The sequence below is a fragment of the Ornithorhynchus anatinus genome, chromosome 3 (genome assembly GCF_004115215.2).
Source record: "Ornithorhynchus anatinus isolate Pmale09 chromosome 3, mOrnAna1.pri.v4, whole genome shotgun sequence".
Taxonomy (NCBI): Eukaryota; Metazoa; Chordata; class Mammalia; order Monotremata; family Ornithorhynchidae; genus Ornithorhynchus; species Ornithorhynchus anatinus.
In genome coordinates this window covers 113,180,678-113,193,989 of record NC_041730.1, presented here as the reverse complement: position 1 = coordinate 113,193,989, position 13,312 = coordinate 113,180,678, and the positions used below count along the sequence as shown (strand labels likewise).

General features: G+C 44.1%; 1 non-coding gene across 1 annotated transcript; it reads right to left on the bottom strand.

Annotated features, from left to right (window-relative positions):
• Positions 1-8,309: 8,309 nt before the first annotated feature.
• LOC114810854 lies at positions 8,310-8,447 on the bottom strand. The gene has a single exon (XR_003758544.1). It is a non-coding gene; the product is annotated as a small nucleolar RNA SNORA7 (small nucleolar RNA).
• Between the last annotated feature and the right edge of the window lie 4,865 nt (positions 8,448-13,312).

Here is a 13,312-nt window from a genome sequence, read left to right as displayed (position 1 = left end):
TTGAATTTCCATTAGTCTTAAGAGCGAAGACATCTGCAGAGTAGGAGCAATTTCTGCCAAAAGAAGCAAGAATCTTGCAGAGAGATTCCCCCATACCCTACACTAGACTCTCACCTCCTCCCAATTCAGCTGTCATTCTGCGACTTGGAGATAGACTGGAGATAAGGGGAAGCAGTGTGGTCTAATGGTTAGAGCACAGGCCTTGGAGTTAGAGGCCTGGGTTTTAAACCTGGGTTCTGTGACTTGTCTGCTGTGTGACCTTGAGCAAATCCCTTCGCTTCTCTGAGCCTCAGTTTCCCATCTGTAAAATGGGGTGAAATCTTACTCCATCCTACTTAGTGTGTGAGCCCCATGTGGGACAGGGACTGTGTCCAACCGGATTGTCTTGTACCAGCCCTAGTGTTTAGAACACTGCTTGGCACGTAGTAAGCACTTAACAAGTATTATGATGATGATAATAATGATGATGGAGAAGGGGAAAGTCTGGCTGGCAGGCCTTTCATCTCACAAGAGAATTCAAGTCCAAAGTGAGAACTTGTTGGGTATGAGAAATAAACTGGACAGATCTCAGTTCTGATCATTTCCCCCAAGTCCTACTGCAATGTGGTGTAGTGGATAGAGCACGGGCCTGGAAGTCGGAAGGTCATGGGTTCTATTCCCTGCTCTGCCACTTGTCTGCTGTGTGACCTCGGGCAAGTCACTTTGCTTCTCTGGGCCTTAATTGCCTTATCTGTAAAGTGGGGATTGAGACTATGAGACCCACATGGGAAAGGGACTGGGTCCAACCTGATTTGCTTGTATCTACCCTGGCACTTAGTACTGTGCCTGGCACACAGTAAGCACTTAACAAATGCCATTATTATTATTGTTATTATCTAGTTTCTGCCCTCATGGGGCTCGCAATCTAGGAAGAAAGGAGGGAGAATTGATTGTTTTATTCCTTTTTTACAGATGAGGAAACTCAAGCTGAGAGAGGTTAACAACAATAATAACAATGATAATAATAATTGTGGTATTTGTTATGTGCTAGGCACTGTATTAAGCGCTGGGATGGGTACAAGCAAATTGGGTTGGACACAGTCCCTGTCCTACGTGGGATTAAATGACTTGACCAAGGTCATCCAGCAGGGCAGCAGCAGAGATGGGACCAGAATCATGTCTTCAGCTCCCTGACCTGACCTGTGTTCTTTTCCTCGGACTGGACTGTGCTCAGAAGAAGCGTGGCATAGCGGATAGAGCAGCGGCCTGAGAGTCAGTAAGTCATGGGTTCTAATCCTGATCCGCCACTTGTCTGCTGAGTGACCTTGGGCAAATCACTTCACTTCTCCATGCCTCAGTTACCTCATCTGTAAAATGGGGTTTGAGACTGTGAGCCCCATATGGGACATGGACCGTCTCCAAACCAATTTGCTTGAATCCACCCCACTATAATGTCTGGCACGTAGTAAGCACTTAATATCATTATTATTATTATTGTTATTATTAAAGTTTCCAAATCCTTCTGGAACCATTCTCCACTGATCACCAAGAAAGAACATATGTTTTTAAGGCAAACCCTTATGACCTGGATTGTTTTAATCTGGAATATCCACCTGAAGGCCAACAAAAGGTAACTGTAATAGTAACTATCTGGGATAGCCTTTCCCCCTCCTCACTTTTTCATTTTTCCACTCTTAGGGCTATTCCGCCATCACCGACTTCCTAATCCCATTTCAGGAAGGTTTTTCTTCCTGAGCTGGAAGATAGAAATTTTTCGGCTTCCTCCCATTGCTAACCTCAAGCAATTACAACTTGAAGTGTAAAATCTAAGGTTTCCTTTGCATTTTCCAAAAAGCCTGGCTAGCAAGATCTCTTCTTCTTCAAGGTAATGGCTGCGGTCCCGATTTCTAAAGGGCTAAAGGGGCAGAAAGTTTTCTGAGGTTTTCAGACCGTCTCGTGATTGCACACTTTTGCGTTGCAGTATTTTTAGCACTCTGGGCTTCCAGCGAAAACCTATTAAAACCCATAAACTTCTCTTGTGGATCATTTTTCAAAATGTATTTATCTAAAGGGCGTCGCTGTTTGGTCTTAGAAGACAAAAATGTCAGAGTCCGAATGATTTATTTTAGGGTTCTTATTTTCGATTGCGTGAGGTTTTATTACAACTAAAAGTCATTGCCTCTTCTCTCTTTCCATTACTCTAGCTGACACTGACATGGATAACCAATGGAGGTCGTACAAGTCTCAAAGCAGGCTTGTGTTTGGGTGAGGTCTGGGGACAATAGATGATCTTTCAATTAGATTATTTTATCATAATCACAGCCTTTAGCACAAGACTTGGCACCTAGTAAGCACTTAGTAATGACAAAGTCTTCCAGAGGATATGAAAAGTGTTCTAATTTGATTTAACTTGTTCTGTTAGAAAATCAATCAGTAGTATTTACTGAGGGTTTATTGTATGCAGAGCACTGTGTTAAGTGCTTGAAAAGATTGTGATGCTGAGTCCCGTGAGGAGAAATCAACAAATTAATATATTTTAATATAACTGAAAGTGTTGACTTAACATCTACGCTTCTGGGCCATATTCCCTTTGTAGGCAGGGAACCTGTCTACCAACTCTATTGTACTGTACGCTCGTAAGTGCTCAGTACAGTGCTTTATTCACAGTAAGCGCTCAATAAATGTCCTTGATTGATTAATATTCCCCAAGGATTTCTCCAGTCAGGAGTTACAAAGAGACACTTCCTCACTCTTCTCCTGATTCCAGGCAAAAGACTTAGACTCCAGTTTTATTCATATTAATGTCTTTTCCCCCTCTAGATTGCAAACTCATTATGGGCAGGAAATGCCTCTGTGCTAATTTCTCTTGTATTGTACTCTCCCAAGAGTTTAGAACAGAGTGCTCTGCACATAGTAATTGCTCAATAAATACCACTGATTGATTGATAATTGGTTTACCATTCATAGCACAGTGCTGATAGTGTGTTGTAGCAGCAAAAAAACAGCAGGTTTTTTGTTTGTTTTTATGGTATTTGCTAAGCGCTTATTATGTGCCAGACATTGTCCTAAGCACTGGAGTAAATAACCTCTAATCAGGTTGGACCTGTGAGGAGAAATCAACAAATAAGAAATACATTTTAATAAAACTGTCCTACATGGGGATCACAATCTTAATCCCTGTTTTACAGATGAGGTAACTGAGGCATAGAGAAGTGAAGCGGCTCACCCAAGGTCACACAGCAGACAAGTGGCAGAGATGAGATTAGAACCCAGGTCCTTCTGACTTGCCAAGGTAGCTTTCTCAGTAGCCACAGTGGTGTTTCCTGTCTCCATTAACCAGCTGTTATCAGGGTTTCTGCTGATCCTGCCCACTATATGAGGCATCCTTAGTGGTTCCTCAGTCAGAAACTGTCACCGCTCACAGCAGAGCCCTTCGGGCACTGCTCCATTTCAGCTATTTCACCTCCTGCCATGGTGAGATTTGGGTTGGGCTTTGTGTCAGTCGGTCAGTCAGTCAATCAATCATTCATTCATTCACTCATTCCATCATATTTACTGAGCGCTTACTGTATGCAGAGCACCTTACTAAGTGCTTGGGAAGTACAGTTCAGCAACAAATAATAATAATAATAATAATAATAATAATGATGGCATTTGTTAAGTGCTTACTATGTGCTGAGTACTGCTCTAAGTGCTGGGATAGATACAATAATGTTAATAATGTTGGTATTTGTTAAGCGCTTACTATGTGCCGAGCACTGTTCTAAGCGCTGGGGTAGACACAGGGGAATCAGGTTGTCCCACGTGGGGCTCACAGTCTTAATCCCCCTTTTACAGATGAGGGAACTGAGGCACGGAGAAGTCAAGTGACTTGCCCACAGTCACACAGCCGACAAGTGGCAGAGCTGGGATTCGAACTCATGAGCCCTGACTCCAAAGCCCGTGCTCTTTCCACTGCGCCACGCTGCTTCTCAAGATAATCAGGTTGTCCCACGTGGGGATCACAGTCTTAATCCCTATTTTCCAGATGAGGTAACTGAGGCACAGAGAAGTCAAGTGACTTGCCCAAAGTCACAGAGCTGGTAAGTGGAGGAGCCAAGAATGGAACCCCTGACCTCTGACTCCCAAGCCCGTGCTCTTTCCACTATGCCACGCTGTTTCTCTTCTCAAATAGAGACAATCCCTGCCGACAACGGGCTCACAGTCTAGAAGGGGGGAGACAAACATCAAAACAAGTAAACAGGCATTAGTAGCATCATTATAAATGATAGAATTATAGATATATACACATCATTAATAAGAATAAATAGAATTATAATTATATATACATATATACACAAGTGCTGTGGGCCAGCGGGGTACAGCAAAGGGAATGGGTAGGGGTAATGGGGAGGGGGAAGCAGAGAAAAAGGGGGGCTTAGTCTAGGAAGACCTCCTGGAGGAGACGAACTTTCAGGAGGAGGAGTAATCATCTTCATTGAAAGTCTACTGCGTGGGGAGCATTGTACTAAGCTCTTGGGAGAGTACAGTATAAGAATATAACAGACACATTCCCTGCCCATAATGAATTTACAGTCAAGAGGGACAGACATTAATACAAATAAATAAATTACAGATATGAATATTTGTGATGGGGAAGGGCTTAATAAGTGCCATTGCCAGGACTTTTGAAATCATTTATAACCATCCTCTACATATATGTATAATGTTCATTGAATTATTTATTTTGACCATTTCATTACCTTGTTGCTACCGTGGTCTTTAGAAGGCCAAATGACTCAACTTAGATGAGCATATTTGGGACACATCATCAGGAGGAACAATTCTCTGGAGAAGACACTAATGTTAGGGAAAGTCCAAGGAAAATGTGGATGATACAGACCAGTAGCTAGATGAATAGAAATCATAACGATAATGGAAGAGCCATTAGCAAGAGTATGGATTATGGCAGAAATTAGGACGTTCTGGGGAAAATATGTCCACAAAGTCTCTATGAATCGGAAACAACTCGACGGCATTTGAAATATATTTTATATATTTGATATATATACACCCCAGTACTTAGTACAGTTTCCTCTCAGGGTTGCACTTGGAGAGTTTCCAGTACTCTACTAGGCTTGGCTAAAGAAGGGAGGGTCAAGCAGAGGCCTACCTATTCCTTTCCTAGCTTAGGCAGTGGCTAGTCAGTGGAAGGCAATCTGCCACATGTCAAAACTCACTCGTACTGGGCGGCAGCGGCATGGGAGAGAGTCGAGGGCGGAGACTCAAGTTTACTGTGCGGAAGGCGGCAATGGTAAACCATTTCCGTATTTTTGCCAAGAAAACTCTGTGGATCTACTACCGGAACGATTGCAGATGGAGAGGGGGACGTTCTGGGAGAGGTGTATCTGGGGCGTCGCTATGGATCAGAAACGACTCGACGGCGTAAGAGAAGACAGCACAGTGTTGGCATGTAGCAAACACTGAACAAATACCATAATTATTAAGTTGTGAATATTTTTATTTTTAGGGTGTAAGCTGCTTGTGGGCAGGAAACCTGGCAGTTCTTTCCTTTGTATTCCCCAACCATCTAATACAGTGCACTTGCACCAAGTGGGTGCTCAGTAAATACTACTACTCTTAATACCATTGCTTTTCTTCTCAATCAATAAGTGGTATTTTTTGAGGGTTTACTGTACACAGAGCACTAAACTAAGAGCTTGGGATTGTTCGAGATAATAAAGTTGGTAGACACAATCCTTGACCCCAAGGAATTTACACTCTAGGAGGGGAAATTGACATATAAATAAATTATAGACAGAGGACTGTTCCAAAGGTTCTGTGGTTTTATAAACTGGAACTCTGAAGATGTGTTCGTCAGTCGATCTACTTCACTAAGGACTGTCTACATTTCTACCCTTTAAAACTTTTAGAAATTAAGAAATACACCTTCAGGGGGTTGTTAATCTTTAAAAGAGATGAAGTATATGGACCACTCAATCTGATTGTGACCTTGAGTCTTCTGCTACGCTTCATAAATCATTCCCATTGCTCACCTAGTGAAAGGATACCTCAAGCTGGAGTCTGAGTCTGCTGCCTGGAATCGGGATAAGGAATGAGTAGTGTTTCCTTGTGTCTTCTGACTGGAGGAATCCTTGGGGAATATTATTCAGTCAATGGCATTTATTGAGTGCTTACTTTGTGCAGAGCACTGTACTAAGCACTTGTGAGAGTACAGTACAACAGAGTTGGTAGACACCTTCCCTGCCCACAACTAGCTTAGGGGGAGGGGGGGGTAGGCTTAAATCAATACTTTCAGTTTTGTTCAACTTCCTAAGGAAACATTGACAGCCTAGGCTTCAACAATTTACAAAATTCCCAGTAAGTATCCCACAAATAAATGCTCAAGGAAAAAGGCAGCTTTGAGTTGCAAAAATATCCATTCTTCCCACTTTGAGAAGAGCAAATAGCAGTCCCATGTTCTGGTGAATATAGTGTGAGGGTATTCACTTGTGAGAGACCAACCTCAAGTATTTCTTGACTTCCAAGAGATTCGATGAGTCGTGCTGGGCCCATATTTTTGGTTTTTAAGAGATGTTACTTTTAAAGGTAAAAGTAGTGGAGGTAGATTTGCAGAGAATCTGTACTGTTAAAAACTTCTCTACTGAAGTAATTTATCTTCTTTCCCCAAACCGTGCTTTTAAGTTCCAAAGTTAAAACTTAATTGTAAAAGCAGTGTTATCGTGTCATATATCGTATTATGTTTGAATGGTTGCCTTTTATTCATACTCAGAAATGTTCTTCAGATAGCCCAAAAAGTCATTTTTTCATTGTTTATATTCAGACCTATAAAATCAGAAATAGAATTGATCATAGAAAAGATGTACTTTATTTCTTGATTAGTGTATTAAAAACAATATTCTCAACTTTAAAAATAAGACTTTGCGATCATAGGGTAATTTGCTGGAAAGTTATGAGTGAGTAAAGTAGGGAATCGTAAAGGAAGTGCATATTGAACAATACAATGGGTTATAATTGCTACTGCCTTTCTGATCAATAATACATGTTTTCAAAAAGGCTTCTGTTTGCATTTACACAATGGAGTGTAACTACTGCAGAGGATCCATTAAGGTCTATTTTTTAAAAAGTACATTCTTAAAAAGTTGTCTAAATCTGCATTTACAAGGTAGATCAGGAAACCGGGTCGGGGATAGATGGGCGTGGGGGAGGGCTAGTAGCTCAAATCTGAGTGAAGCCAGAGATTCCATTCTTATCCTGCTTAATTTTCTTTTTTTTTTTTCAGATTTCCCATAGACTAGTTTTTCATTACAGGTTTTCAAAATGTTGGGTATTCTTTAACATCTGCTTTATAGTGCACTGATAAATCCCTGACACCTTCTACCAGGAAGCTGGTGGCATTTTCAGTGTAGGAATGAGGCGTAGACATGCCATTTAATTTAGGAACAGGGAAAGTCAGAGGTGTTTCATATCAAATCTCAGAACCCATAATCCTTCTAAATGAGATTGATCCTTATAAATGCAAATTACCTTGCATCGCCGACTGGAGAGTTTCATATAGCGTTTTACCGTGGCCCAGCTGAATTTAATTTTTTCAGGTGTAATATGAGTGGGTAAAGCAAGAGTACAAATGTGTGAGTCTTCTGGGGGAAAGTCAAATAGAGATGCTTGAAGCTAGGGATGGGAGACAGGCCTATATCTTGAGTTCTACTGCCAAAGGTGAACTTCTCTTTCTGTTTGACCTCAGGCAAGTGCTTGAATAATGGAGATTAGTCATTGCTAATGATCCCTGACTAGGGTAGTGGAATTGGGGAGGAGAAAAGAGACCTCAGTTTAGTTGGAGGAGGGCTGAGGAGAGATAGTGGAAGAAAGGTAGTAGCAGGTATAATAATTAATGTTATTTATTCAGGGCTTATTTAATTTAGGAACAATTTAGGAATTTATTATGTGCAAGGTGTAATGAGAGAAAGAATGACAGTTTGGAGTCAGGAGATCACCTTGGCCGAGTTTAAGTGGAATTAAGATGGTCATCTTTGTTGGGGTTTTGGAGAGGCTTTAAAGCACTCTATCACCTTGTCCCCTCCTACTTTTTCTTGCTGCACCTCTTACTTGTCTTATGCCATAGAGTCGTTTCTGACCCATAGCGACACCACAGACACATCTGTCTCAGAACGCCCCGCTTTCCATCTGCAGTCGATCTGGTAGTGTATCCATAGAGGTTTCTTGGTAAAAATATGGAAGTGGTTTACCATTGCCGCCTTCAGTGCATTAAACTCGAGTCTCCGCCCTCAAATCTCTCCCATGCTACTGGTGCCCCGTATGGGTGAGTTTTGACTTGTAGCAGATGGCCTTCCACTCGCTAGCCACTGCCCAAGCTAGGAATGGAATGGGTAGGCCTCTGCTTGACTCTCCCTCCTGCAGTCAAGACTGGTAGCGTAGTGGAAACTCTCTAGGTGCGACCCTGAGAGGGACTCTCTCCTACTACAGTAATAATAATTGTAGTATTTGTTAAGCACCTACTATGGGCCAGGCACTGTACTAAACTCTGGCGTAGATAAAAGCAAACCAGGTTGGACCCTATCCCTATCCAACATCAGGCTCACAGTCTTAATCCCCATTTTATGGATGAAGTAACTGACCTGCAGAGAAGTGAAGTGATTTGCCCAAGGTTGCACTGCAGATAAGTGGCAGAGCTGGGAATAGAACCCAGGTTTCCTGACTTCCAGGCCAGCAATCTATCCATTAGGCCACGCTGCTTCTTTAACTCAACCAGCACACTTGATTCCTCTGATGCTAACCTCTTCTCTGTACCTCAGTCTCATCTATCTCACCGACGACTTCTCGTCCACTTCCTGCCTCTGGCCCGGGAGGCCCTCCCTCTTTATATCTGACAGACAGGTACTCCCCCCACCTTCAAAACCTTATTGAAAGCACAGATAGACTGTCAGCTCATTGTAGGCAATGAATGTGTCTGTTTATTGTTATACTGTACTCTCCCAAACACTTAGTACAGTGCTCTGCATACAGTAAGCACTCAATAAATATGATTGACTGACCGTCACCTTCTCCAAGAGGCCTTCCTAAGCCCTCATTTCCTCTTCTCCCACTCCCTTCTGTGTCATCCTGACTTGCTTCCTTTTTTTGAGCCCTCTCCTCAATCCCACCTCACTCGAATACATATATAAGGTTGGTATTTGTTAAGCGCTTACTATGTGCACAGCACTGTTCTAAGCGCAGGGGAGGATACAAGGTTGTCCCACGTGCGGCTCACAGTCTCAATCCCCATTTTACTCTATATTAATGTCTGTCTCCCCTTCTAGAGGGCAGGGATCGTGCCTACCAACTCTTTTATATCGTACTCCCCTAAGAGTTTAGTTCAGTGCTCTGCACACAGTAAGCACTCAATAAATATGATTGATTGAGAATCTAATTAAAGAAGAGTTGGGAAGATGGTGGGGAATCAGTTATCAGGAAACAGAAATGGATGAGATGGGTGATAGAGAATTTATTTTAAAAAAGGCTCTTCTTCTCTACTCTGAAATGAAGTGGTTTCAGTAGGTAAAGAGAAAACCTGAAGAGAGATAAAGTGAAGGAGGATGTAGGTCTATAAAATATAAGGGGAAAGGTTGCTCTTTTTTTTATTGTATTTGTTATATGCTTACTATGTGCCAGGCACTGTACTAAGCACCAAAGTAGATAGAAGATATTTGGGTTGGACACGGTCCTGTCCCAGATAGGGCTCACATTTTATGGATAAGGTAACGGAAGCACAGAAAAGTTAAGTGACTTGCCCAAGGTCACAGAGCAGGCCAGTGCTCTTTCCACTAGGCCATGCTCCTTCTAATTCTAATCTTCTTCCTCTGTTAGGTGGGTTCCAGACATGACTGTGATCTTGCGCTACACACGGGAAGCATTCACTTTATACAATTTTTATATACAAAAATTTATACAATTTTTTATGGTATTTGTTAAGTTCTTGCTACGTGCCAGGTACTGTTTGACTGATTCTGTTTTCGTCCTGTGGGTTTCCTTATCTGGGAGCCAGGTCTGGTGTAGCAGATAGTCTATTGCTGTAAGAAATGCTTGGGACTCTTTGGAAGCAGATGGCACTAAACAAAACGAAAATGAGTGTGGTGTTGCGGTTCGGCCTGAGAATGGATCCCCAGAGAGGATCTGGTTAAGGAGGAGCAAGTTAAGAGAGTTCTCTTTGGGAAGTGACATTAAACCAGAAGGAAAGAGATGAGAAGCAAGGAGCGGAAATGAACTGAGTTTTGCACACAGGTCTAGTCATTAGGTATTTGCACACTGGCAGGTGGAGCCCCGCTGATCTTCCCGACTGCCGCAGAAGCAAGATTAAGCCCCATAATTGGGTGTCCCATTGAAAGCGATGGATGAGCTTCTGGCTTCTGTCACTTCTGGGGTGAGACTTCAGGGTCAAGGACCTGCACTAATCCGTCCATCAAAGGTATTCATTGAACGTTTTGAGAAGCAGCATGGCTTAGCGGAAAGAGCACGGGCTCAGAAGTCAGAAGTCATGTGTTCTAATCCTGGCTCAGCCACTTGTCAGCTGTGTGACTTTGGGCAAGTCGCTTAACTTCTCTGTGCCTCAGTTCCTCTTCTGTAAAATGGGGAGTAAGACTGTGAGTCCCACATGGGATCACCTGATTACCTTGTATATACTCCAGTGCTTAGAACAGTGCTCGGAACATAGTAAGCACTTAACCAATACCATCAATATCAAGAGAAGCAGTGTGGCTCAGTGGAAAGAGCCCGGGCTTGGGAGTCAGAGGTCATGGGTTCGAATCCCCGATCTGCCACCTGTCAGCTGGGTGACTGTGGGCAAGTCACTTCACTTCTCTGTGCCTCAGTTACCTCATCTGTAAAATGGGGATTAACTGTGAGCCTCACGTGGGACAACCTGACTACCCTGTATCTACCCCAGTGCTGAGAACAGTGCTCTACACATAGTAAGCGCTTAACAAATACCAACATTATTATCACTATCATTACTGCGAATCCACTAAGTGGATGGCGGTTTGTTCAGGGTGACTTGCGCTCTCTCCTCTGGGCTATGTGTGTTTCCACTGGTGCTTGAAGTGCAACAGATGAGTAGATGGGGAGGGAGAGGAGGGGGCAGAACCTTGCAAAGAGCTTAATGTGCAGAACCCAGTTACGGCCAACATAATCACAGCAGAATGCCGATACTATGCGCTGGTGAGTCAAAAGCTACTGAGTGTTTTGCTGCTTATAGTTGCCTCATCCATCGCCTCCATTCCCCTCCCGTCATGGTGGTTTTAAAGTCAAAACCCCTCACCACTGATGGCTGAGCTCCAGCGGACAGGCCCCTACCCTTATGGGAAGCATCGCGGCTTTAGTGGATACAGCGCAGGCGTGGGACTCAGAAGGACCTGGGTTCTAATCCCGGCTCTGCCACTCGTCTGCTGTGTGACCCTGGGCAAGACACTTGACTTCTCTGTGCTTAAATTACCTCATCTCTAAAATGGGCATGAGTACGAGCCCCAGGTGGGACAGGGACTCCATCCAACCAGATTAAAGTATATCTAGCCCAGTGCTTCGAACAGTGCTTGGCTCATACAAGTACCATAATTATTATTATTAGGTGCTAAACCCCAAAGTCTGACCTACACCTATAATACTGTGCTATTTAATTACTTCCAGTGGGGTAGATCGGACATCATTCCTCTTTCACATGGGGTTTATGGTATGAGGGACGAGTATTAAATCCCCATATTACAGATGAGCAAACTGAGGCACAGAGAAGATAAATGACTTGCCCAAGGTCACACAGCCGGAAGATAGCAGAACAGGGATTAGAACCCAGGTTCCCTGACTTCCAGACCTGTTACCTTTCTACTTGGCCATGCATCTCATCACTTGGAAGGCCCCTGATGCAGTAATGTGGGCCTCGGTACGGGAATTGGGAGGAATTTTCATCTTTTCCCTGTAGAAAGCAACGTCGTCAGAGGTCAAATTTTCCACCTGCCCTCCAGCCAAGTGTGTGAGTCACCCCTGCCCTCTGCTGGATGTAATAGTTGATCAAGGCTGTGTATGAGCCTCACTCACCCCAGAGATCTCTACTCCTCTTCTTCCCTGCTAGCATTTATGGACGGCTGCATGAGGAACAAACCAGCCAGCCCAGCACACCTTCTGCAGGTAGCGTCATCCAGAGGCAAAGCAGATCCCGATGGCACCACAGTTGCACTGAGGCCTTCTGGGACGAGTAGTTCTAGACCCACTGATGGGAAATATTTGGCCAAAGGCCACCTTGACCAAGTCCCACGGCCTATAGGAGACCCAAATTTCGTTTCTGAGGGAATCCGATTCGGACCGGGATCGATGGCCCCGGAAAGTGCTTTGACGGCCGTGGGTAGAACTTGTTTGCAAGGGCCTATTAATTGGTCTTCCTGCCGGAGACCCGGGCACCCTCCCCCACCACATCTGGCTGGCTCCCCAAAGAAGGGTCACTGGTGACTTCACTTTGACTTCATATCTGCAGAGTGATTTGCATTTGCTTATTCAGTCCCTACCACATCCCTGTGGGCAGGGAAGGGAGGGCTCCTTAGCTTCCTCCCATGCCCCTCTTCCTGACTTCATTATTAGCGACGCTGGCTCGCACTTCCGAGACAGCCTCCACACCCCGAACTCCATAACCTTTCATGAGAAAGTTGTGGAATAGGAGAGGGCAGCTGGGGAGGTGATCCTCCACTGCAGCACAGGGGTAAGAGGTCTTTAGAAGAAAAATACACGTGTTTATAATGGTGGGGAGCGGGGAGAGAGGGGAGTCCAAACAGTTCTTTCCATTCCAGTTTCCCCTGGGGGTTCAGTAGTGACCGTACTCACCATCATTGACTTGGCTTTATAACAACAATAATAATAATAATAATCACAGTGATAACTGTGGTATTTGTTAAGCACGTCCCACGTGCAAGGCACCGTACTAAGTGCTGGGGTGGATACAAGTGAATTGGGTTGGACACGGTCCCTGTCCCACATGGTGTTTTCAGTCTCAATCTCCATTTTCCAGATGAGGTAACTGAGGCCTAGAGAAATGAAACGACTTGCCCAAGGTCACCCAGAAGACAAGGAGAGGAGCTGGGATTAGAACCCATGAGGCATATCTTTCCCTTTATGAGGAAGATGTCTCAGGTAGCAGGGGAAGAGACCACCCTCACCCTTCTCAACTTACCAGCTCGGGGCCTGGGAGGGTCCGGGATCCACTCTGGGTCAACGAGACTGGGGGTTGCTGGATTGAAAGGGGAATCCCGGTCACTCCCACTCTGCTCATGAAGGGTTAAATCCGGCAGCTTGGCGATAA